General features: G+C 47.7%; 1 protein-coding gene across 6 annotated transcripts in view; it reads left to right on the forward strand.

The window, feature by feature from the left end:
• Positions 1-26151, forward strand: part of PLXNB1 (plexin B1) — a 193925-nt gene that overhangs the window by 44033 nt on the left and 123741 nt on the right. The window contains exon 1 of one of the 6 annotated variants that reach the window (XM_074957245.1): positions 6757-6772. The exons of the other annotated variants lie outside the window; for them this stretch is intronic. The gene's annotated coding sequence lies outside the window, so the exon portion shown is untranslated. Of the gene's footprint in view, positions 1-6756; positions 6773-26151 lie in introns of those variants that run through there. 6 annotated transcript variants of the gene reach the window in all.

Genomic DNA, 26151 nt, shown 5'->3' on the forward strand with positions numbered 1-26151 from the left:
TTCCTAGGATTTGGTATATGATTTATAAACGAAAGCAGTACCCAGACCTACTGTGTCTTGCTTAGTGCCAGAAGTCTCTATGCACCTCAGATTCTGAAGCTTGTTTCTTGAAGTGTTGGAATGTAACAAGTGACTTTTAAAGTTAAAAACTGTCGCACAGGTGGATGGTTTTAACCTACAAAAAAATGGAGCTTTCGCAGGACGCAGGCCAGCAAATATCAGACAAACTCCTATTTTCCCTGCTGTGATTTATGCCAAGACAGAGCCAGACAGTGCTGCCAAATATGCAGCCTCAGGGAGCCTCGCTCCTCCTGGAACAGGTAGAGATGCTAGTGTGATGTTTGCTACTTGTACTCCATTGCCTTGTGTGGTGTGAGCTGCTTTGTGCTTGCTGAGCTCTGTGGTGTTAATATCTTGAGCCCCCTGGGAAACTGTCTCCCTGAGGCCAGAGCACGTTTTTGCTTTCCTGTTCAGCAGGAAACGTCCACCTTCCCACCCTATGGGAGCAGCTCCCTCCCAGTTAGCAGAGCAGAACAATTTGAGGTAGGTGAGTGAGAGAAGTCTGGATACCAAATTGTGGCTATTACAGCTGAGAGCACCAACTGAATGGCTTTGCAAGGGCCATGAACTGGATCTTACTTCTATCCCTTGACTTTCCTGTGAGTAGTGCGGCTATCAGACCCCTGACTGTCACCTATTAGACTTCCCTTCTTCTAGGGAAATCACTGACACAGGATGCTCACTAAATGAAATTTATGGTGGGATGATCACACAGAAAGGGGTGTTGTATTGGACATGAAGAATGTGCATGAAGGAGCCTTATATCAGGAGGCTGGCACAAGGCTATTTACTGTACACCTAGCTACTATGGTGAGAGTACCACTAAAAAAAAATTCAGAGACCATAGTGAGGGCAGCAGTCTATAAGCCCATCTCTTTCAGGACTACAGTATGTCTTGTTCCATCTCAGCAGTAACACAGAGTAAACTCCTGGATGATAAAGATCAAGTGGTAGGAAAATGTATTTGGGATGACATATCCAAAAAATAAATTCTAATATAATCACCAAGATTGGGGGTCTGGCTTTGCTCAGCTTTACATTATACCATTGAGCAGTGCAAATAAAACCGAGAGAGCGTGGGTTGGACACTAAACCAAAATGACAAAGATTGTGTTTTAAATAGAGAATAAATAAGTAACAGATTATTTAGCTACATAAGGTTAGCTTTTCTGGACCTATAATCATATGCAGCATAGGAATAAAGGAATACATACAGAGGACAGAAGCCTGTCAGTATTCAGAATCCCCCTGATACTGCAGGAAATGTTAACTGTAGGAGACACCCATCTGATCCTACCAAATGATCTGTAGTCAGTGCTCCAATGGAAGAGGAAAATGCCCTTGTTTCCTGACAGCATGTGATTAGGGAAAATTCTTTCCTGAACCTATAACTTAGCATTGCTTTCAGCTCTGTACTTGGGAGCACTAATTACTATGGTTAAAACATCTCATTTACATACCCTGAGTTATCACTCATATCCAAGCAACTGTCCACTATATTCTGACACTCCAGTAGTAGATAGGCTGTCACTCCCCTCCCTCCATTTCCCTGTGATGGTTGGGGGAGAGGAGAGAGGTCCTGTGCACTTAAACTTCATTTGTTAAAAATTTCCAGTAGCGCCAACCTGTTTTCCCGCTGAATAAAAGTAAATCCAAAACTACTGCGCTGCTCCTCATAAGGTCCTTGCACTCTGCAGGAACCGCCCCCAAACTCTCATCGCCTCATCTCCTATCAGAGAAGTTAGATGAGAAGGACTGATTGGGCTATCTACTAATCTCCTCACCTCCCTGGACCCCAGACAGCATGAAGGATGCCATTTTGAAGAGCACTGTACACGTGAGGTCACGCTGCATGGAGGACGCCTCCGCACAGCATGACCTCATATTTATTGGGAGGGCTTTGTGGAGGATGCCATTTTGTAGATCAGAATGGTATCCTCCATTCATCATGATCTTGTATGCACCATAAATGTGAGGTTACGCTGTACGGAGCTAAGTGGCATCCTCCACATACTACGGATTGACACAACTCCATCTGCCAATGGCTCACCCCCATTTGGCATCACGACCCACAGTTTGGGAACCAATGCCCTACTGTCTCAGGAAAAGACCTAGCAATCAGTGAAGGTGTCTGACTGCCCAGTGATGGTTCAGAGAAGTGGGTGGGTGGGTTGGTTGGTTGGTTTTTTTTATTTGTTAAATGAGGGGAGAGAGGGGGAGGGAAAATGGCTTTGGATATAATAAATCAGTGTTACAGCTGTCTGTGAATACTGCTTTCACATCTTTGGATAAGTTGTCATAAAAAAGAGACAGAAGAACTAGAGAAGGTCTAGAGCAGGGCAGTAAAAATGATTACAGGCACCAGAGTGGATTGGCCCATATGAAATGGGATTAAAATCACCATTGTTTAGTTTAGAAGGAAGAAGAGAAGGAGATAAGGTAGGTTGGTTTATTTGTTTGAAATCTAAAGGCTTGTTGGGGTCTTGTTTTATTCTTTCCACTAATACAAGAGCAAGGGGGAACCTGAAAGCACCAAATTTAAGATTTCATACTTTTTGTACTTCTCATATAGTTAATCTCTGGAATTTTGTGCTCCAGAGCATAGAGGCAAATAGTTTGGTTCAGAAAAGGGTTACATTATTTATATGAATAAGAGCAGCAACACTAATTAGAATAAAAATTACAGATTTCTGATCCACGTGATTCAAGATGTTAACACATTGGCAGGTGTTCTCAGGAAGGAATTTCCGCCATAATGTAGGTTTACATATTCTAGTACTTTATGCAATTTTTGAGATTTCTGATATTGGCCACTCTTGGAGAAGGGAGATTGGTCTAGTTGCCCATGTTCAAGAGGCCTGGAAAACTTCAGTTTTGAAAAGCTTTTAAAACATTTTATCTTATGAAATATTTAAAAGTCCTCAAAACTGCTCACTTCTGCAGAAAGTGCAGATTTTCCTGAACTCATTGGCTGGTTCCAGTGAGATTCTGTGGCTGCTGTGGCATGACATCCCCAGAAAAGTACATGCTTGCGCACCACTTGGAACAGGAGCCTGAGAGCTGCAACATATCTGGATATGGGTGACCTAAACCAGGTAGGTTTGAGGTTTCACTAAGTATCTGCTGAATATTGTTTCTCTGGTGGTTTGTTTGGAGTATTCAGCACAGAATTATAATCTAGATTGTCTTTGTAAATCATTTTTAAAGAATAATGGAGAGCCTGATTCTCATTTACCCTAGGGCCGCCATACACTGCTCTTGCTGTGTAAATGTAATTACTCAAGCAGTGTAAAGGGGCCTTAGTGTAAATAAGAACTGGGCCCCACATCTCTAGAAAACCCCCAGGGATTGGCTTGTGCCATGTGGAGAGGTTGCCCATCCAGAAGATGAGCAGGGTAGTTTATATAGATCTTGGAGCTGTAAGAACTTTCAAATACCATATGATTTTTATAAAGGTCAAGAAAGAAAGTAGATAACACCAGTGATGGGTGTATTTCAAACCTTGGGTGTTAGCATGCTAGTGGAAGGGAAAGTGAAAATCTTTGTTTTGATTGGAGGATGGAGGGGAAGTCAAGTCCTGGTTCTGGTATATATTGCAAAAATACTCCCACAGCTTGGGAAGACAGTGTGGAGGCAAATACTCTGAGCAGAGAAGAATTGTGGGGCACTCTTTTTTCCACGGCAAGATGTTCTTCTTTTTTTTTTTTTTTAAAGTTCCGAGCTGTTATAACTCTTTCTCTAACAAGAATTGCTACTTAGAAGATGGACCATCTCATACAATGCAAGTTCAAGTGCATTCTTATTACTCATACCCTGAACACTGGAAAACAAAAATGGAATAAAATCTTGTTTGCGTCAAATGCTGTGTGTCAGTTCAAAAGGGTTTATTCATCTGGCAGTGCCTATCTCATTATTAAATTACAGTTGCATCTGAATTGAGCTGAGATGTATAGCAAGACATGGTTCCTAATCCAAACAGCTTGCAATTTAAAAGGTTAAAACCTAAATAAGGCCACATTTTTAAAAGGGCTCAGCACACTGGGAGCATGTTGAGTGCTGAGGACTTGTGAAAATCTAATCCTTATTTAGGTGCCTGAATAGAAGCTGAAATTATCTAAAAAATCTGGCCCTGAGCTCTTTTGAAAATCTGATCCCATGTAGTGTGTGATGAGAGAGGAGAAGGGGTACAGCATACAAGCAGAACGGCCAGGGTGAATGACAAACATATGTTGTATTGCACAAGCATCTGTATAGGAAGCGATTTCTAGTGTCGTCTAGTCTGTTACCTGTAGTGTGCAGGATCAGTTTTACTCCTAAACCATCTTTGCAAATTGGTGTCATTTCTTGATCCCAAATTTTTCCATTTCAGAGGATTCCATAACATGCCTTGGCAGCTTGATCCATTGCAGAACTGTCCCTATTGCTAGATAATAAAACTTGTAAATGTCTTGCAGTAGGGGCATGTCTCTAAGCTGAGGTCTGGGACCAGTGGAACCCAGCTACTTGGGTGTTCTGCGTACATCTCCTTAATTTTAGATTATTTTAATTATTTGAATGTGAGCATCTCAGAGTTTGGTGGTTAGGTGCTTATCTGAATCTAGAGGGCTCAGGAGAAAATGGCAGGCTCACTCCCTCTCTTTTTGGCGGCATCATCCCCTTTCTCCTCTGGAGAGGAAGGAGTAGAACCACGTAGAGATTCTGCCTTCTCCCCCAACCTGAGAGAGTATGAGTATTTCTTATTGAGGTCCCATTTGTCGTCTTCCTCCTTCCATCACAGTCATGTTTGGAGGTGGTTGCTTGGGTTTCACTGTGGCAGTGCTATGGGGGGTGGGTGGAGAGGAGTGGTACTTCTGCAGCTGTGCAGAGAAGGTTGGAGGATGGTCGGTCTTTTCCCTCCCCCCTCCCCCCCATACTTTTCTCCTTTCCAGCCCCTCCCTCTCCACTTATAACCGGGCTGGGTCCAAAACTCACTGTTTCTTCCTCTGCAGCATTTAGAAGATTCAGTCTTTTCCCCCTCAGTCCTCACAGCTCAAAACCTTACCCATATGTTGCCCATATATCCCAGCCTGATCCCTGCAGCTGCCTCCCACACACAGCCCCATATGCTGCTATTTTAATTTGGCCCCTTTGTGTGTGTGCATTATGATTTCACATTTCCTAATTTTTGAGTGCTTGACTCTGCAACTTCAATGACATTCTCTTAACATAGTTTAGTTTTTTATAGGCTGGTCTGTTAACATCACCTTATATTAAGGTTGCCTGACACTTCTCTGTAAGACCTAGTTTTCAGTTGCTTATAACTATGCCAAATTTTAACTGGGCTAAAATCTTCCATGCCAGGTGTCCGCCTCAGGTTGAATTAAAACAATTTAGCTGTTTTCAAGAAGGTGACTAGAGGAAAATATGGTGTTTTTTCCATGTTAAAAATCTGACCACTTTTTCACCCCCCTATTCTGTAAAGCATGAAATAGAAATTTGGTGGTGGTGGGGAGGTTGCATTTGTGAGGAAATCTGCCCGACTTTGACCAAGTTATAAGCCTTTGAAAAAAATCAGTTTGCACATGCTCAGTGACTTGTGTAGTAAGATGAGGCCTTGAAACATAAACTCTTGTATCAGAGGCCCAGTCTGAGGCCTGAAGCCTGAACCAAAGTACTTCCAGGCATTGCTAAGCAAAGGCTGGGCTGTGAGCCAGAGGCTGGCCCCACTCACAGAAGTTGGCAAGAAGAGGGCTAGAAGCAGGTGCATCCACAAGTAAGTGCTAATAAGAGGAACTTGTGCCAAGATGGCATCAGAACACTCCCCAGAGATAACAAGGAACAGGCAGGTGCATCTTAAAGACAGGATCAAAAGGACAACATGATGGATAGATTTTTTTGAACCATCATGTAACAGGGGAGAAGCAGCACCCCAATGAGTAAATGGGCTGCACCTCAATACATCAGGAGGGATGAGTAATCTGTTCTGCACCTGTATAAGAATAGGTCTGGAAGGGCACATCGTCATCCAATTTAGGGGGCAGTGGAGTGTCCCGCCACTGATTGAGCTGCGTCCATTGCCAGGGGACACACATTCTTAGTATGTCCATTAGAGTCTATAGGAAACTATTACTGTGCTTCTTTTGACAATAAACCTGGCCAGGTGCCTTCGTACCTTACTAGAGTCTGTGGTCTTTGGGGGTTCTCTCGGGGTCTGCTGTGTCGGCTGTCTGTGTAGAGCTGGGGCAGCACACAGAGGGAACATGCACGCAGCCAACTGTTATCATTGAACAAGAGCAGAGCACCACATCGGTAGCTACTGACAACAACTTGCTGTTTGCAGGTAATTCTGCAAAGATTCATAAGTACCATGCATGCTTCTGCCTGGTTCTGAGCAGGACCTTCTCTGCAGTTACAGTTCTAGGCTGCTGTGGTTTGGATCAGGACCAGGCACTAGCACTGAGGTCAGGGAGCCTCACTCTTGTGCTCTCAATGACCCCGCCCGCCCCCCCCCCCCCCCATTGGGCCCAGGAAGTGTGGAGGAGGAAGCTGTATAATTATTTACTCCTGGGGGAATTTTGTGCCACTGTGCATGTGCAGAAATTATGTCACCTGCAGATTTCTTTGCTTCTCTGCAGGAAAATGTTTTGATGGGGAAGCAAAGGGAAGCCACAAGAGCGGTCAAACAACCCTTCCCAGCAGTATGTTTTGGGTGCCCAGGGCAGCCAGCAGAAAGGTAAATCACCATGGGGTGGGGAGTGGGACTAGGGAAGACCCGGCTGGTGGCTCCTACCCTGCGCTGCGCTCAGCTGCTAGTCCTGGCTGTGCTGGGGAAGATGAGACTTCCTCTTCCCTGCATGGCATCTGGGGCTGTCAGATCCACCCCCAGATTTCTCCCCTTGCTGTAGGAAGCTCTGCCAACTCCCCCCCCAGCCCGCTTCCTGCACCCATCGCTCCTCAGCTGCAGGAGGAGGTATCACTGTACAGGGAGCTGCTCCCCCCCCCCGGACCCCTGTGCATCAGACCCTCCCACCAAGCCTAACTCCCGTTCCGCTCCCCCCCCCCCGCACTCCATTCTACTGAGCCCCAACCATCTGCACCTGGATCCCTACAACACTGAGCCCCGACCCCCCGCTTCTGAGCTCTATACTCCCCACATGCAGACCCCCCCCGCTGAGCCCCAACCACCTTCACCTGTATCCCCCTTCAGAGTCCCATTATCTTTGCAGCCAGAACCCTCCAACAAGCCTCTGTGCATCCAGATTGTCCCACACAGAACCCTCTCGACGCACACCTATATCCCCCACACTAAGCCCCTCCACACTTGAATCCTGCCTTGCTGAACCTGCCTGCCCACACCTGATCACCTGGCATGGAGGGGCAGGGCCCTGGGGTGTTTCTGGGGCAGTCCTGGTCCTTGCGCTGTGTCAGGGTTGGGTGCAGCCTCATCACTGAGTTGGTGTCCCAGGGGGAGCTGCATAGTGATTTCCCACTTCTGTACAGCCAGTGTCCTGTGCTCCCCAGTGCCATGCTGGAGACTCCACATTTATTTGACCAATAAAAGTTGCAGAATTTAAAAATATTGTGCGCAGAATGCCCACAGGAGTAATAATTTGAATCCAGAGGAGACAAGAACCAGATCTGTGGGGAGGGGTAGATTGTGACAAAGAAGCGGAGAGGGAAGGAAGACTGGAACTGTAGGCTGGCAGGAGGGACTGGGGATCACTGGGCGAGGAGACTGAGATCAATGAGGAGCTAGGAGGAAACTGGGACTAGCTGGACAATAAAACTGGGATTGGAAGAAAGAGGGCAGAGACTGGGACTTGGACAGGGAGTGGAGAGGGGTGAGACTAGAACTTGCTGGGCAAGGAGGCTGGGATTGGGATGAGAAGCCTGTGGAGTGGAGAGTTGTATTGGCTAAGTGATGAGAATGGGATTGGGAAAGGAGCCAGGTTTTGGGGAAGACACAGGGCTGGGACAGATGAGAGGTTGGGGCAAAGAGGTCAAACTTGGGGGAATGTGCGGAAGAGTCTGTGCCCATTAGAACACACTTCCTTCAGAGCCTGGAATGTAACCAAGATTCTGGAGTGTTTCAACTTCTCTACTGTTAGCAGATCTCTGTGAAACCCTCTGACAGAGATTCCCATTCCCTTCTAATGTTGGTCCACCTAGACCAGAGGCGGGCAAACTACAGCCCATGGGCCACATCCAGCCCACGGGACCCTCCTACCTGGCCCCTGAGCTCCTGGCCCTGGAGGCTCGGCCCCGGCCCCTCCCCTGCTGTTCCTGCTCCCCCGCAGCCTCAGCTCACTGTGCTGCCAACGCAATGCTCTGGACAGCCGTGCAGCTGCAGAGCCGCAGCCTGACCCGGTGCTCTGTGCTGCGTGGTGGTATAGCTGGCTCCAGCTGGGCAGCACGGCTGCCTGTCCTGGTGCTCTGGACGGCGTGGCTGTAGCGCCACCGGCCACCGGCACTCCAGGCAGCGTGGTAAGGGAGCAAGGAGGGTTGGATAGAGGGCAGGGGAGCTTGGGGTGGTGGTCAGGGGGCGGGGGTGTGGATGGGGGTGTGGCGGTCAGAGTGCAGGGAACAGGGGGGTTGAATGTGGGCAGAGGTCCGGGGGGGGCAGTCAGGAATGAGAGGAGGGGTTGGATGGGACGGGGGGGGCAGTCAGGGGACAGGGAGGGGTGGATGGAGCAGGAGTCCTGGGGGGACCGTCAGGGGACAGGGAATGGGGGGATTGGATGGGGCAGGAGTCCGGGGGGGGTGTGCTGTTTGGGGTTGAGATGCAGGGGGAGGGGTCGGATGGGGGTGGGGGCCGGGCCACGCCAACCCCCACCCCCATACAATTTTTGAAACCTGATGTGGCCCTCAAGCCAAAAAGTTTGCCTGCCCCTGACATACTCTATAGAGGATGACAGCCTGTTACTGCTGTCAGTTACTCTGTCTGCTCAAGGGGCAGAGGTCTGTTTGTAGAGCGAAAGGGTCCAACCATGCTGATGACCCATGTATGTGGTGTCAGTATGAAGCCACATAATGGCATTTTTGTTTGTTTACTTTTGTACAACCCTCTTTCCCTGCTAGGAAATTGTACACAAAAACTGTGTTAAAATATTGTTGTTAAGGTTGCATCGTCAAACACTCGAAAGTTAGGAAATGCCTGAGCAACCTTAATTTGTTCTACTTGTGCATATGCATTATGATTGCAGACTTTAATTACATGATTACATGCAGTCTTTTCCACAAGACCTCTACGCCATTCAGTACACAGGCTGGAGGTCAAACTGTGCTGGGAATGAATCAGGATTATGTAGTGAAGGAGACTGTTGTCTGTAGGATTCCTGCTTCATTTGTTTCAGAGGTTGGAAGATATGTAGTGAAGAGGCAGGGATTGCTGAAAGAGAAGGGACAGCCTCACATTTAAGGCAGTTGAGTGGTATCTTGGAGAATTGGATTCTGTCCCTGCCTTTGCCACAGAGTTCCTGTGTGATGCTGGGCAAATCACTTAAACTTTTCACAGGGAGTCACTAGCTGTGTCTTTCTCATTTTTCTGGGCACCTAACTTGAGGCCCTGATCTGATTTTGCACATGTGCTGAGCGCTCATAGTTGCAACTGGGGTCAGTGGGAGCTGTGCTTTGGACATATAAAGTGCTGTGTTCTGAAAAGTCAGGTCCTACGTCTTTCAAATTGGTCCTTAAACTTTGTGCCTCAGTTTTCCATCTGTAAAATGGGGGTAACTGCTCATCTCACAAGGGTGTTGTGAAAATAAAACCACTGATGTCTGTGGAGCACTCAAACAGTGTAGCGATGAGCACCATAGCAAAGCATATGTGACTATTAATAATTCGGTCTTCAGAGAAGAATTTGAATAGTGTGCAGCATGAGCAACCTTCATTTTGACATTGCGTAGCTTTTTAGTGTTTGACTTTGCAACCTAAATGATTATTTTTAACATAGTTTTGTGTGTGTGAGTTCATGTGTGACAAATATGTATATGTATGACCCACTACAATGTGTCCCTGGCTAGACTGAATCACTGCATTGTCCCTTTTTTCTCACTGTTTTGTTTCCCATTCCCTTGTCATGTCATATCTAAAAGATGGTGTCTTTATTTATCCCATAGAGTGTTCCGTCAATAAATAGAGATCTCATCAGTCTTGAGTAGCAGAAGGAAAATTCCTTCCTCAGTTTAGCCACATTATTGACTCAGTTGGTGTTCTTCAGTTGTTACTCTGATCCGTCTGTGACACTCTGACCTCACTAGTTATCCCCATTCAGTATTTATGCATTTCAGAAGTTGACCCACTTTCCATATGCCCCTGTTAAACTGGGTGCTGGACACTTCAGCTTATTTTTCCAATTTATCTATCAAGGTCATGCATTGTTTAAATTCAGTCCTTAGTCTCTGATTTCTCTAAACTTTGGCTCATCCATTAATTCGACCAGTGTATTTCCCCCTTGGCCCTGCAAATATTTAATTAAAATATTTAATGGTATTGGATGTCTGCCAGGCCCACTTGAAACCTCCTCCCAGCATGACATTGAACAATTGATCACTGCTTACTCTTTAAGTCCATTTATATCCCTCTCATAATAGTGTTGTGTAGTCCACGGTTCTGTGCTTTCTTTATAAGAATTATTTATTTATATTGTTGTAGTCCTTAAAATGTGCCTTGGCACTTTCCAAACACAGAAGAAGATGCAGTCCCTGTGCTGAGGAGAGTGTACAGCATAAAAAGAGGCGGGGTGGGAAAGCAGTACAGCATATAAGTGATATGGTTTGTTACCAGTTTGTTTGCTTTTGCACTTAAGTACCCCTCACCAGCCTGTCTGCCCTATCCAGTCCCTTCATCTGTTCCCCCTGGCCACAGTCAATGTGCAGTTGCAGTTCCAGTTCCTTGTATCCCCACCCTTCCAACAGTCAACCCCTTCCGTCCACAGAAATGAATAATTACTTATTAGTGAATTAGATAATGGATTCAGGTAGTTAGAGGGCCATTAGGAGGGAGTTAAATGAAGGGGACAGTAGTGGCTCTTTGTGATACTAGCTGACATTTGTGTCCTGGCAGGGTGACTGTTACGTTGGTGCCCTCCAGGCTATAGGATGTTTGTTCCACAGTCCGTAGTGTTGTCACTCATCAGTAGAACTCGCTGCTGCTGCTGCTGCTGCTGGTTCCTCTTGCCTAGTCTCCTTACACTACTTTCACCTCCTGAGTGTACTTCATTTTCTTTCCTCTCCGAGGTTATGTGGAATAAGGTGCTTCTCTAGGCATTGAGATCGAAAGACTTGGACTGTAAGATATTTGGGGGGAGGGACTGTCTTTGTTATACGTTTGTGGTGCCTAGCACAGAGGAGCCTTATCCTCTAGGCACTACCACAATACAAATAAGAGCTTTAAATTCTCCACTTCATCCAGCTTCCATCAGGGATCCTTGCAGCAGCAGTCTCTGTTCATTCTTCTGGCTGCCTGACATGCCTCAGACTCTCTAGTTTTCACTCAAGTCCACAGCAGCCTGCTCTCTATAAAGGGAGTAGTCTGTGGGTTTATTCTCAAGCATGAACCTGATTTGTACTCCATGCTGAGTTGCTCTCTTCCCTGTATATGCCATTAAATAGACTTGTTTATCCTGTTTCAGTAGCTAGACTTCTCTATAGCTCTTGGCCTAGGAGTTAGCTGGTAACTAACTTCTGAATCAGGCTTCCATGAAAATTAAACAACCAGCACCTGTTTTTTAATGTTAAATAATGATCTAGCTGTTCCTTTTGTCCCTCTGTCAATTCTCCTTAACTGCATCTCTTTAAAATAAGATATATCCTCTTCTCTGACTTCTTGCCCACAGCAAATGTAGTTCTTTTCTTTTTCTTTGTGAAAGGAACCTTTCCCCACTCTGGCAGTGCAAAAGAACTGGAAAGCCAATTTGACTGGCTGTCTCAGGATTCCCTGAGTGGTGTAAGGCCATAGTGGAGTGGGAGCTGCCATACTTCCCAATCCTGGAATGGGATGGTGGCTGGGGAGCCATTGTGTCTGGCCAATCCCTGTCTTTTGTATTGGCCTGTTGGCATGACATTTTAGAGAATTCATGAGGGCTCTAATTATGGGGAACAGGTGGTTAAAGGTAGCTTAAAGCCTCTTTACGATGCCTCCTTCTCAGAGCTGCTCCAGGTGCAGAAGGGCTGGCCCCAAGGATCAGGCCCAGGTCCCTGGAGTCTGGGAGTGTATCTAATGTTCATGTAATAGCACCGATAAAGAACACAATGAAGTACACACTAATTCCAATCTGGCTCCCTCTTTCTTGATAGAGGATGATGACCCTGGCACACTGCCAAAGAAATGGACAATCTCTAAGAAAAAAGCAATTATATTAAAAATGTCTGGCACTGTCCTAACTATTGGTAGAGCAGTCGGTTTAAAGAGCTTCAACTCTGAATGATCTGCCCCAACTCTTTTAAGCTGTTTTTTCTGAGGCTGCACTTTAACTTTCCCATCAGTACTGTCAGGAGCCTAATCTGAGGGCGGAAGGAGACTCTGATAAGAGACTAGTCAGAGGTACTAATGGCAGAAAGGGCTATAGGGTTGGGAACGTCTGGCTTTTGTCCAAAGATGAATGCTTGTGAAACGGATATTAAGTTTGCTTGCAATAATGTTCAAATCAGTACTGGGTGATAAGATTTTATTGGCAAGATCACTGTGATCTAGATCAGTGTTTCTCAAACCTAGCTAAAATTATCTGGCATGCCTTTGTTTTCCCTATTTCCATGATTGTATTAATACAGAACTTCGATCTGCCTCTTCCATTAGAGGCTTTTCAGAACAGTGGTAACAGACATACCATTTTACCAATCCAGTGTACTCAGTTTCTTTAAACTTTCCTCAATCAGCCTCTCAGTGAGAAGCTCCCACCAGTTCTCTAGCAAACACAGGGATAATGTGTGTCCCAGAAAGAGACATGTTTTGTGTGATAGTGTGATCTAAATGGATGGAGCACAGGAATTGGAGTATGGAATTCCTGGGTTCTAATCTTAGCTCTGCCACTTAATTGCTGTATCGGCCTTCTGCCTTAGTTTCCCAGTCTGTAGAATGGGGATAAATCTTCCCTACCTCACAGGTGTGATCTGAGGAGTAATATTTGTGCCATGCATTCAAGGTGTAATGTGCTATATAAATTCTAATTATTATCATAGGTCAATCTTTTAAAAATAGCTTATATGGTTAGGTTCTTGTGTACCTAACTATGAATTTAGGAGCCCAGTTTTAGGCGCCCATTTGTTTGAAAATCCCAGCCACAATTTAACAATTCACCATAGAAATGAGCAGTTTCAACTGAATAGCCAGTGTAACCTACAGCTGCCCCAGCACCAGATGTGAATCAAACAAAACCTTGTCTCAGTTTGAAATATTTACATGTGAAGGACCAGATAACTTGGATTCAGGAGTTTTGAGAGTTGGTAGAGGAGCTCTCTGACCCACTGAGGCTAATTTTTCTTTACAAATCTTGGAGCACTGGGGAAGTTCCACGGGACCCGAAAAAAAAGCTAATGTTGTACCCGTATGTGAAAAGAGTCAACAGGATGACTCTGGTACCTGTAGGCCGGTTAGCTTGATGCAAAATCATGGAAAGGTTGATAGGGGATGCAATCAATAAAGAATTAAAGGATGATGGCATAATACCAAACCAACATGGCTTTATAGACAATGGTTTTGTCAGATAAGCTTGACCTTTTTTTAAATTTTAATAGGGTTACACAAGGATGTGTTCTTGATCCAATACTATTCAAGAACTATGTGTTCTTGATCCAGTACTATTCAATATCTTGATCATTGATCTGGATTTCAGACTTTGTTCTTAAAGTTTTTAGATGAGATGCAAATTAGTGGAATGGTGAATATAAGGATAGCTTTGTTCCTCTTCGAGTGCTTGCTCATGGAGATTCCATGGTAGGTATGTGCGTGCCCATATGCACCGTCATCGGAATGTTTTGCCTTAGCCGTATCCGTAGGGTCAGCTCTGGTGCTGTCTGGAGAGCCACGCTCATGTGCCAGTAGATGAGGTGCCACTGGCCCTGTGCCCTCTTGCATCTGGAAGTGTAATAGCGGTTCTCTTCGTTGCTTATCTGTAAGGCTACGATTAAGTCATGGAGGTCACGGAATCTGTGACTTCCATTGACCTCCATGATATTTTCTGCCCTGGGGCTGGAGCTCCCAGCCCCCACCCTGGTGGGGGACCCTTCAGCTAGCCCAGCTGCAGAGGATGGGTGGGGAACCCCCCGCAGCTGCCCAGCCGCAGGAGGCAGCAGGGGACCCCTTCCCCCGCAGCTGCCCAGCCATGGCGGGTAGCAAGCAGACCCTGAAGCTGCCCAGCTATGGCGGATGGGGAGGGGACCCCCCACAGCTGCCCAGCGACAGTGAGCTGCTGGGGGACCCTGCAGCTCCAACCTGCAGTGGGTGGTGTGGACTCTCCTGAATGCCCAACTGCTTCAGGGAGTGAGGGGACCCTGCATCAACCCAGCCCCTGCCGGCAGGAGGACCCCCAGAGCTCCCACTCCTTGCAGCAATGGGGGATCCAGGACCCCCAGCAGCAGTGGGTGCTGAACCCCCCTTCCCATTTTGTCAGGGATATTTTTAGAGAAAGTCAGGGATAGGTCACGGGCTTCTGTGAATTTTTGTTTATTGCTCAGGACCTGTTCATGACTTTCATTTAAAATATCCATGACAAAACCTTAGCCTTACTTACCAATAATTTCTTGTACATAGTTTAAATTAGTCAATTAGCAAAGCAGTGTTAGAATCCCTGCAGGGACTTCGTCCCAGAGACAGGGCATGCCCTGGTCCCCGTACTTCAAACCATTCTCAGTTTGCAATAAGCTGAAGCTGGTTAGTGACTTCAGCAGCTGCCTGAAGTGTTTGGGGGAGTCACACATGAAGGAGAAGTACAGGATTTGTAAAAATTTTAGGCAAAGGACCCAGAAAAAATGGGATATACGTCTAAAAGCCCTCCTCATGGAGGCTGCACTTCGCCCAGTATTGGAGCCGTCCTGTTCCAACTCGACTCCAAGCAAGTCTGTGTTGGTGTGGATTGCCCCTCCAGCACTGAGTTCTTTCCGACACTGTTCCCCTTCGCTGGTGCCTAAGAAGTTCCAAAAGAAACAGCAGAGTTGCTCCCTTGCACCGAGTAAAGGGGGAAACGGAGTGGCGAGCAAAAGACCCTGTTTGGGCTGCCTGCCCTCCCCAGATTGTCAAAGGGCCACTTCCCTGTCAGGACACCTGAGCCCTCCCAGGGATCTGACTCCAGGGAGCGGTAGGGGACCCCGGCACTTAATAGTGCCTTTGACACCCGAGGCCTTCCAGGTGGCTAGGGACCTTATGGCCCTGCCTGCGCCATGGCCAGCGGGAGAGACCTTGAAGGTTCCTCCATCCAAGGGCAAGCCCACCAGGGGACCGCCTCAAGGGGCGATGGGGCATCACCAGTCCCTGGAGGAGAGACATTAGTCCATGACTCCACGGCCCCAATCCCCGGCGCCGCAGCCATAGTCCCCTGTCAGGTGACCCAGATCTCCAGCACAGCATATGCACTCCCCGCTGTCGCGGGGCGACTTTCTCTGGCTTTGAGATGCTGGTCTCTGCCCTCCCTCCTGCCAACTGCTGCCTCACCACAAGTTGTGGTCCCCCAGATAGTCTCCAGTGCACCAGTCACTGCCTATTCGGGGTTATTCTTCAACCTCACACCACCTGTCCCCGCCTATCCCGCACCGATCTCCAGAGATGCATCAGTCACTCACCTTTGGTGGCAGCCATCGGGGGAGGCTCCCATGGCCCCACCATGGTCCTCAAGGGATGACACTTTTTTGCAGAATCAGAACAGGAATTTAGCTGCTCTCTGCACAAACAGTGGTCATCTTGGGTACTGGACATCAGTATGGGTCCCGCAGCAAGCGCATGGCAGCAGGGTCATTGGCCAGCCCAATGGCCTTATTGGAACCCATGGGGTCTTCTGATGATGCCGGTGCCATACTCTCACCACTCCTCCATGGTTGCATCAGAGAAGTGACCCACTGCACTTCTGACACCGAGTTCAGACTGACTTGGGCTCTCACACAGGGACCGAGGAGCAAGTACCTACACTATGGGAAACCTCCCCAGTGAGGGAGAGTGCCCCAGCCCCTCCCCCTGTTGAGCTATCATCTTCTTCATCCCTGGATGAAGCGGTGGCGGGGCCCTCTCAGTCTCTTTCACCACCCCCCCGCACCAATGACTTCAGAGCACATCAAGCTCTGCTTAGGAGAGTGGCCTCCAATGTGATTCTGGAGGCAGAGGAGCTCACAGAACCCACAGCCACCCTTTTTGACGTCCTAACAGCAGCAGCCCTGGCTAGGATCGCACTGCCAGTGCACGAAGGGGTCTTGAGAATAGCTAAGGCCCTTTGATAGACCCCATCTTCTATACCACTGACATCCAAGAGGGCGGAAAAGAAATACTACGTTCCTGCCGAGGGGTTTGGATATCTATACACCCATCCACCCCCTGGGTCACTAGTGGTCATCACAGCCAGTGTCAAGTGGAGTGCCCCAGGGGTCGGTCCTGGGGCCGGTTTTGTTCAATATCTTCATAAATGATCTGGAGGATGGTGTGGATTGCACTCTCAGCAAATTTGCGGATGATACTAAACTGGGAGGAGTGGTAGATACGCTGGAGGGGAGGGATAGGATACAGAAGGACCTAGACAAATTGGAGGATTGGGCCAAAAGAAATCTGATGAGGTTCAATAAGGATAAGTGCAGGGTCCTGCACTTAGGATGGAAGAATCCAATGCACCGCTACAGACTAGGGACCGAATGGCTAGGCAGCAGTTCTGCGGAAAAGGACCTAGGGGTGACAGTGGACGAGAAGCTGGATATGAGTCAGCAGTGTGCCCTTGTTGCCAAGAAGGCCAATGGCATTTTGGGATGTATAAGTAGGGGCATAGCGAGCAGATCGAGGGACGTGATCGTTCCCCTCTATTCGACACTGGTGAGGCCTCATCTGGAGTACTGTGTCCCGTTTTGGGCCCCACACTACAAGAAGGATGTGGATAAATTGGAGAGAGTCCAGCGAAGGGCAACAAAAATGATTAGGGGTCTAGAGCACATGACTTATGAGGAGAGGCTGAGGGAGCTGGGATTGTTTAGTCTGCAGAAGAGAAGAATGAGGGGGGATTTGATAGCTGCTTTCAACTACCTGAAAGGGGTTCCAAAGAGGATGGCTCTAGACTGTTCTCAATGGTAGCAGATGACAGAACGAGGAGTAATGGTCTCAAGTTGCAATGGGGGAGGTTTAGATTGGATATTAGGAAAAACTTTTTCACTAGGAGGGTGGTGAAACACTGGAATGCGTTACCTAGGGAGGTGGTAGAATCTCCTTCCTTAGAGGTTTTTAAGGTCAGGCTTGACAAAGCCCTGGCTGGGATGATTTAACTGGGAATTGGTCCTGCTTCGAGCAGGGGGTTGGACTAGATGACCTTCTGGGGTCCCTTCCAACCCTGATATTCTATGATTCTATGGTATCTGTGGCTAATGGAATGGATAGGTAGGGTCAGGCAGGCTTGTGCCTAAAAATAAGGCTGCAAAAAAATTGGACCTTTTTGGGAGAGAGGTTTATTTGACGGCCAGTCTCCAGCTCTGGGTGTCAAATCACCAGGCCCTCTTGTGGAGATAGTTTTAATTTGTGGGACTCCCTCAATAAGTTCAAAGATTCCCTTCCTCAGGACCTCAGTCCAGAATTTGCAGCCATCCTGAGGAGGGCAAGGTGGTGGCAGGGGGTTCCCTCCAGATGAAATGGGATGTGACTGACTTGGCAGTCAGAGTTGTAGCCTCTATTGTGGCCATGAGGCACAGTTCATAGCTGCAATCCTTCGGGGCTCTCCCAGGAGATGCAGCTGTCCATTCAGGACCTCTCGTTCAAGGGGAATGTTTTCTTCTCGGGCTAGGCTGCATGGCCTGAAGAACTCTCGGCTACGTTATGCTCTCTCGGTCTTTATACACTGCAAGCTGCTAGGAAGCAGTACTGGCTGCCTTCCCTGCCCAGATTCTGGGGGCTGCCATGGAAGGCTCCTGTAAGAGAAAGGAGTGGGTTAAGGGGTTTAAACGCCATCATCCCACTTCATCTTCCTCACCTGCTCAGTCTGATCCTGCATAACATCGGGGGGGGGGGGGGGGCGCTACGGCAGGCATTTTGATGGTGTGCAAAAGGACGGCATCCCAGCTGAACTTCAGGATCCATCCCCCCCTTTGTTTTTGAATGGGTTGTGTCTCTTCCTGACGTCATGGGCCTGAGTAACCTTAGATCATTGGGTGCTCAACACAATAGCATTGGCCTATTACCAGAGATGGCCAAACTTACTGACCCTCCGAGCTGCACACGACAATTTTCAGACGTTCGAGAGCTGGCGCGCATGTGTTGAAGCTTGGGGTTTCAGCCCCACAAGGAGTGGGTGTCTTGGGGCTTTAGCCCTGCGGGAGTCGCCTGCCAGGGCTCAGGGCTTCAACAGGAGTGAGACTGAAGCCCCGAGACCCCACTACCTGCAGAGGTGTCATGTGGGAGGCACATGGGGTCACGTGCCCCTCCCAGACTTTTGCCAGGGTTTGCTAGTCCTGCTTGGTCACATGATGCTGCCAGGCCCCCTCCCTGCATGGCAGCTGCTGGAGCCGGCGAGATGGGAGCTGTAGCCATGGGGAGAGGCAGTGGAAAACAGCTGGGAACTGCACTGAGAGCCGCTGCTTTTGCTGCTGCCTCTCCCCGCAGAGCTAAAGTAGCAGCTGCTCCCTGCAGCTCCCAGCTGTTTACTGCTGCCTCCACATGGAGCTAACACCTGGGAGCTGCAGGGAGGGGCTGCTGAGGATAAGGGGTGGAGTATGCCTGGGGTGTGATTAAAACTGTTGGAGGGGCCAGATCTTTACATTGTGCCCCTCCAATTTCAGCAGGCACCAATCATCTCTGACAGAAGCCGCTAACCCCTACCATTCCACTGCAAGGCAGAACCCCTGAGCTCTCCCCACAAAGGCTGGTAAGCAGAGAATGGAGGGGCATGGGGGGCTCCGTGAGCCATACATTAAACTGTAAAAGAGCCGCATGCAGCTCACGAACCGCGGTTTGGCCACCCCTGGGCTATACCCTGCAGTTCTCCTCCATTCCCTATCCCTCTTCAGGGACCCTTCTCACGAGCAACTCCTCATTCAGGAGGTGGAAACCCTCCTATGGCTGGGGGCAGTAGAGGAGGTTCCTCGTGATATGAGGGGGAAAGGGTTCTATTCCTAATATTTCCTAATCTCGAAGGCCAAAGGAGGCCTCAGACCCATTCTGGATCTGCGTTGCCTCAACAAATATCTCAAGAGATTGACGTTTTGCATGGTTTTCCTGGCCTCCATTATTCTCTCCCTGGATCCAGAAGACTGGTAAGCTGCTCTCAACCTGAGGGATGCATATTTTCTTATTTCCATTTTCCATGGACACAGACAGTTTCTCTGGTGGGCCAGTGCCATTTCCAGTTCATGGCACTACCCTTCGGCCTCTTGTCCGTCCCAAGCGTTTTCACAAAGTGCATGGCGCCAGTGGCTGCTTACCTGAGACGTCACGGAGTGCAGATCTTCCCGTATCTCAATGACTGGCTCGTCAAGGGAAGATCACATTCACAGGCCCAGATATAAAGAAGCCTCAGTCTGGTGTGCTCCACTTGTCATGATCTGGGCCTGTTGATAAATGAGACAAAATCAACTCTGACCCCCATTTAGCTTATATAGTTCAGAGGGGTGATCCTCAACTCTATGCAAGCCAGAGCTTTTCTGCCGGAGGCCTGCTTCCAGGCCATGTCCAGACTAATCTCCCATGTGGGAGCCCACCCTCTCACGACTGCCCACATTTGCCTCAAGGGGCCATATGGCACCTTGAACTTGCATGGTCCGGCATCTGCGGCTTCATCTCAGACCCCTGTGAGCGTGGCTGACATTAGTCTATGTTCCCAACAGACATGATGTGGACCAGGTGGTGACGGTACCAGACCATATCCAGTCATCCCTGGAATGATGGACAGACCCCAACTCGGTAATGGAAGGAGTTCCTTTTGTGGCCTTGTTCCCTTCAGTGAATCTGGTCTCTGATGCCTCGGACCTGGGTTGGGGAGCCCACCTTGGTGGCCTCGGCATGCAAGGTTGCTGGGTCGCAGGAATATTGCTCTCTCCACATAAATATCAGAGAGCTCATGTTGATATGCTTGGCCTGCCAGGTATACTTGCCCCACCTGACAGGCAAGGTGGTTCAAATCCTAACAGAAAATACTGCCAGGATGTTCTATATCAACAAGCAAGGTGGCATCTGCTCATCAGCCTTTTGCCAAGAAGCTGTCTGGTTATGGGACATCTGTGTGCAGCATGCCATCCATATGGTGGCCTCGCACATCCCAGGGGCCAGGAACGTGCTAGCAGATCGCCTCAGCAGGACCTTCTTATCTCAGCATGAGTAGTCCCTTCACCTGGAAGTAGTCAGCGTAATCCTCCAGAAGTGGGGGACTCCTCAGATGGACTTGTTTGCATCCAGACAGAACAGGAAGTGCCCTAATTTCCACTTGATTCACAGGCTTGCCAGAGGCTCCCTATCCGACGCCTTCTTGCTCCTGTGGTCAGGGGCCCTACTGTATACCTTCCTGCCAATATCACTAGTGAACAGAGTCCTTGTGAAGATCAAACAGGACAAGGTGAAGGTAATCCTGATAGCTCTGGCATGGCCCCGCCAACACTGGTTCGCCACACTGCTGGAGCTCTCAATAGTGGTACCACTGGAACTACCGCTCTAGCCGGAGTTACTTTTCCAGAGCCACGACCAACTACTGAACCCAAACCTAGCAGCCCTACACCTAACAGCGTGATTTCTGCATGGCTGCAGGCATGCTTGGCTCAAGTTCAGAGCATCCTGATGGGTAGCAGAAAGCCCTCCACCAGGGCAGCCTACCCAGCTAAGTGGAGGCGCTTTGCGTGTTTGGCATCGGACTGGGATCTTTCGCCTGACCAGGCCTCGCTTCAGTCGATTTCGGACTACCTGTTGCACCTCAGGCACCAAGGCCTGTCCCTCTAGACAGTTAAAGTCCACTTGGCGGCCATTGTAGCCTTACACCCTCTGATCCAGGGCAGGTTGTTTTTTTTCCCATGACATGACGGTCAAGTTTCTGAAAGGTCTGGAGCGACTTTATCCTCAAGTTTGTGACCCTATTCCACCTTGGGATCTGAACCTAGTGCTCTCAAGGCTCACAGGGCCACCCTCTGAGCCATTGACTTTTTGTGTCCTCTTGCTCCTCTCCTGGAAGGTGTCCTTCCTGGTGGCAATCATATCGGCTCTCTGAAATCAGAGTATTCACATCAGAGCTGCCCTACACAGTGTTCTATAAGGACAAGGTTCAATTGTGACCGCACCGCTTTTTTACCTAGGGTGGTGTCGCAGTTTCATACTAATCAGGACATATTTCTGCCAGTCTTCTTCTCAAAACCTCATAGGTCTAACGAGGATTGCAGGTTGCACACTCTGGATGTCAAAAAAGCACTGCCCTTTTACACAGAACGAAACCATTCTGTAAGTAAGCGCAACCTTTCATCGCAGTAGCGGACAGAATGAAAGGTCTACCTGTTTCTGCACAAAGAATTTCCTCTTGGATAACCACCTGCATTAGGTTTTGTTATGAACAGGTGAAGGTGCCACCACCGGCGATTGTAACCACCCATTCCACCAGAGTGCAGGCCTCTTCAGCAGCCTTCCTGGCCCAGGTGCCAATTCAAAACATCTGTGGAGCCGCTACTTGGTCATCTATCCATATTTTCGCATCCCACGATGCCATTACCTAGCAGGCCAGAGACTACGCCAGCTTTGGTAGAGCTGTATTGCAAACAGTGAAACCATAACTCCGAGCCCACCTCCAGGAATACTACTTGAGTCACCTAGCATGGAATTGACATGACCCAAACACTCCAAGAAGAAAAGACGCTTATCTACCTTTCGTAACTGATGCTCTTTGAGATGTGGTGTTCATGTCCATTCCATGACCCATCCTGTTGCCCCTCTGTTGGAGTTGCGGGCAAGAAGGAACTGAGAGGGTGTAGGGTCCCAGCACCTCATCTACCAGTGCATGAGTGCGGGACTCCAGAGGGTGCCAGAGCTGGCCCAGTGGATACCGCTAAGGCAAAAAATTCCAATAACTGTGCATGTGGGCGTGCACACACATACTGTGGAATGGACATGAGCAACGCATCTTGAGGAGAAACAGTTATGAAAGATGGGTAACTGTCTTTCCTACAGAATTGTCTGGATCTCATGGAAAATTGAGCTTGTTTGAACAACACACATTTTAGTAGAGCTAAATGGAAGGTTATATAGGAACCAAGAATGGGGGACTGTATTTTGGAAAGCAATGACTCAGAAAAGGATTCTGGGATCATAGTGAGCAAGCAACTGAACATAATGTGTATCCACAGTGCAATGCAATGGCTAAAAAAGCAATTGTGAATCTTGGAAATGTAAGCAGGGGAATATTGAGTTGAAGTAAGGGAGATGTTGTTACTGTTTACAGCATTAGTGAGATATTAGGCCCAAATCCACAAAGGTATTTCAAAGGAAGTTAGAAGCCTAAATACCTATGTGGATCTGGGCCTTACTGGCTACTATGTTGTCACAGGCAGGCTGACCTGTTAGGATATGTCTATGTAGCCTGTGGAAGTGAGTCTCAGGCTGGAGCTCAGGCTCTGAAGCCCACTCCTCTCCAGGTGTCAGCCCAAACTGCAACTTCAAAGTGCTGTCATTACAGCTATTCTTAGAGTGCTAGCACAAGCCCCACTAACCTGAGTGTCCACCCAGGGAGGCTCACTGCTGCAGGCTGTGTAGACATACCCGTAAGGGGAGTCAGGCCCCCACCTCACCTGTGACAGTCAGTTACCCTCCCAGCTTATCTTGATTGGCTACAAATCAGATGCTGCTGTTTAATTATTAGGGCTAGCTGGGAAGGGGGTCCAGGGAGGCCTACAAAGGGTGAGAGTGCTCAGTCTGGGGGTATTGCAGAATAGCAGTTGACTCTCTTCCAGTAGGCTCTTTAATCTAGCAGTGGTTCCCAAACCTTTTCATGCTGCGACCACCTTTGTGCTCACCTCTGTTAACGCAACCCCCCCCCCCGGTTCTTAGTATTCAGGTTGGCTTTGTACAATCAGAATCATAGAAGCATAGGACTGGAAAGGACCTCAATAGGTTATCTAGTCCAGTCCCCTGCACTCAAGGCATGACTAAGTAATAGCTAGACCATTCCTGGTGGATGTTTGTCTAACCTGTTCTTTAAAACTTCCAATGACAGTAGAACTAAAATTCGCTTGCAAATTTAACATCATTAATTTGGGTTTGACTAGGGACTGGGAGTGGCTGGGTCATTATAGAAGCAGCTTTGCCTCTCCTGGAATTGACACCTCCTCATCTATTATTGGGAGTGGACTACATCCATCCTGATCGAATTTGCCCTGTCAGTAGTGGCTCTCCACTTGTGAGGTAACTCCCTTCTCTTTCTGTGTCATTATATAATGCTTGCATCTGTAATTTTCACTCCATGCATCGGAAGTGTTTTTTTTTACCCACAAAAGCTTATGCCCAAATAAATCTGTTAGTCTTTAAGGTGCCACCGAACTCCTTGTTTTTGTGGATACAGACTAACACGGCTATCCCCTGATACTGGACTCCATGATAAAATACCAGTATTTTTCCATGGAGGGGGGGTCATGGGCGGACCACACTGGAAAACAAAGGGTTTCCGCCATATGTAAAACCTACTTAAGGCTGGGGAGTGACTTGATCAGTGTTTGTTCTTCACTGAATCCCCGTCCAGGATAACTGCTGGAAACATCTAAGAAACAAAGACAAAACGGGGGAGAAGAGCTGAGCCCAGGCTGGAAAAGGCGTCTGACTTGTGAAAGAAATCCCTAAAATAACATTTAGGGTGAGAAATTACTACTTGTAACCAGTTTAAGCTTAGTTTGCATGTTTGTTTTATTTGTTCAGTAATCTGCTTTGATCTGTTTGCTATCCCTTATAATCACTTAATCTATTTTGTGTAGTTAATAAACTTGTTTGTTTTCTCTAAAACTAGTTTGTAGAATTCATAACTGGGGGGCAGAAAGCTGTGCATATCTTCCTCCACATTGAGGGAGGGGGAGAATTTCATGAGCTTACACTGTATAGTTCTCTGTGCAGCTCAAGACAATACTATTTTGGGTTTGCACCCCAGAGGGGGTGTGCACTTAAGTGCTGCTTGAGGGCCTGGCTCAGCAGGACAGTGTAAGGGAGTTCAGGCTGGTGGAATTGGTGGGCTCAGTGGTACCCCCAATAATCACACAAACCCAACTGCAGTTAGCATGCCCAATCCCTTACATAATTCACCTAATAATAACACGACAGCTATGGGCACTATATTCAATACATGCACATAATTCTAGGGATGAAGTGGAGTGAGGTTCACAGAACATAAATTATACCAACCATCTCCCTGTTTCTGAGAGGTCCAGACCTCTCAGATGTGCCATCTCGCTGTATGCTGTTCCAGGGAAAGTCTTCTCATGAGCCAGTACTTTCTCAAACCACTGCTTTAGGTATTCATTTTGAAGCCCTTTCACTGGAGAATATCTTCAAACCTCTCACCCTTGGAAAGCAAGAATTAAAAATGCCTTGGACTTTAGTGATTATGGCTCAGGGCTATGCAGCATTCTAGGGCTCTGTCCTGACCAGAATGTCAAGCACATTAAGTGGAGAGGGCTGATTTCCATTTTTAATAATGGTCTATGTGATAGGCAGAACATTTAGGACTATATATGGTAACCTCCCTGTCTCACTTATGGGACTAGGTGCACCTCTGTCCCTTTTCTGGTCTCTCGATGCTCCCACCACTAGTGTTCAGCCCCTCCCTGTTCGTTTGTTTACACCAGTTCCTCATTCCATTTGCTGAAATTGAAGTTTATACTGAATTTTTGACATCGTTAGCTTTTAGAGTTAACAGTTGATTAAAGTAGTGCTTTGCAGTGGAGCTCACACATCTGTGAGCCACTGTTTCGGGCTCTTTACAGGGTCAGGAAAATAACACTGTCTCACTTTATACTCAGTATATGTTTGGAAGGTTTTCTTCACAACCAGGAGGACCAGAACCTTTTTTTTTTTCCCCAGTAAAATCTTCAATTCTGCAGAAACTGAGTATCCCATGTGACCAACAGACAGCTGGACATGTCTCAGGACTAACAGTTTGTGAGTTTCAGTTGTATTACTGTTAGATGTCCCACCTTATCAGCCAGTCCTGTGTCTCAGGAACTTTTGTCATGGGAAGGGGACCTTTGCCAATTCAGTGGTGGGGAGATGTAATTGGAGAGTTGGGCATTAAAAAGAAGAGCAATGGGCAATTGTGGACACGTGGAAGATTAGGAAGGCCAGCGGGCCCTCCAGTGCCTGCAGGACCTTCCAGCATCACAGGAAATTAATCATGTTAGATATACTGACTTAATTTTTTTCAGAGTGGTAGCCAAGTTCGTCTGTATCTGCAAAAACAACAAGGAATCTTTGGGCTAATACCTGATGAAGTGGGTTTTAGCCCACAAAAGCTAATGACCAAATAAATTTGTTAGTCTCTAAGGTGCCACAAGGACTCCTCGTTGGTTTTGACTTATTTTCTTAACGTTGATGTATAAAGTCATCATTTTCTCCCCTGCTTTGGCTGCTTTAGGAGTTCGATATTATGACATTGACATTCTGTAAAAGTTCCATAACAACTTGCTTGTTGACTTTAAGAAATACCTATCAACAGATATAAATGTCTCTCCATGACAGACACTTGAATAAAATTCTTCAATCCACTCCTTCCCCATATAGTAGAGAGAGAACCTGAGGTGAGTCCAGTGTTTGAGATTCCTAGCAAGGCAGTTTCTGTCAGAAGCGTTGGGAGCAGCGAATTCTAAATGTCCGTTATCTACTGAGAATAAAAGCCCCTCTGTGAGTGTGTAAACTAAATGTAACCAGTGCTGGTGTGATGCGAATCAGTGTATGTGTGCGTTGAGGGCAGTGTGTCAGTGCTTTGTGTCTGTCCTGGCA

Source organism: Natator depressus, chromosome 7 (genome assembly GCF_965152275.1).
Source record: "Natator depressus isolate rNatDep1 chromosome 7, rNatDep2.hap1, whole genome shotgun sequence".
NCBI classification, from domain to species: Eukaryota; Metazoa; Chordata; order Testudines; family Cheloniidae; genus Natator; species Natator depressus.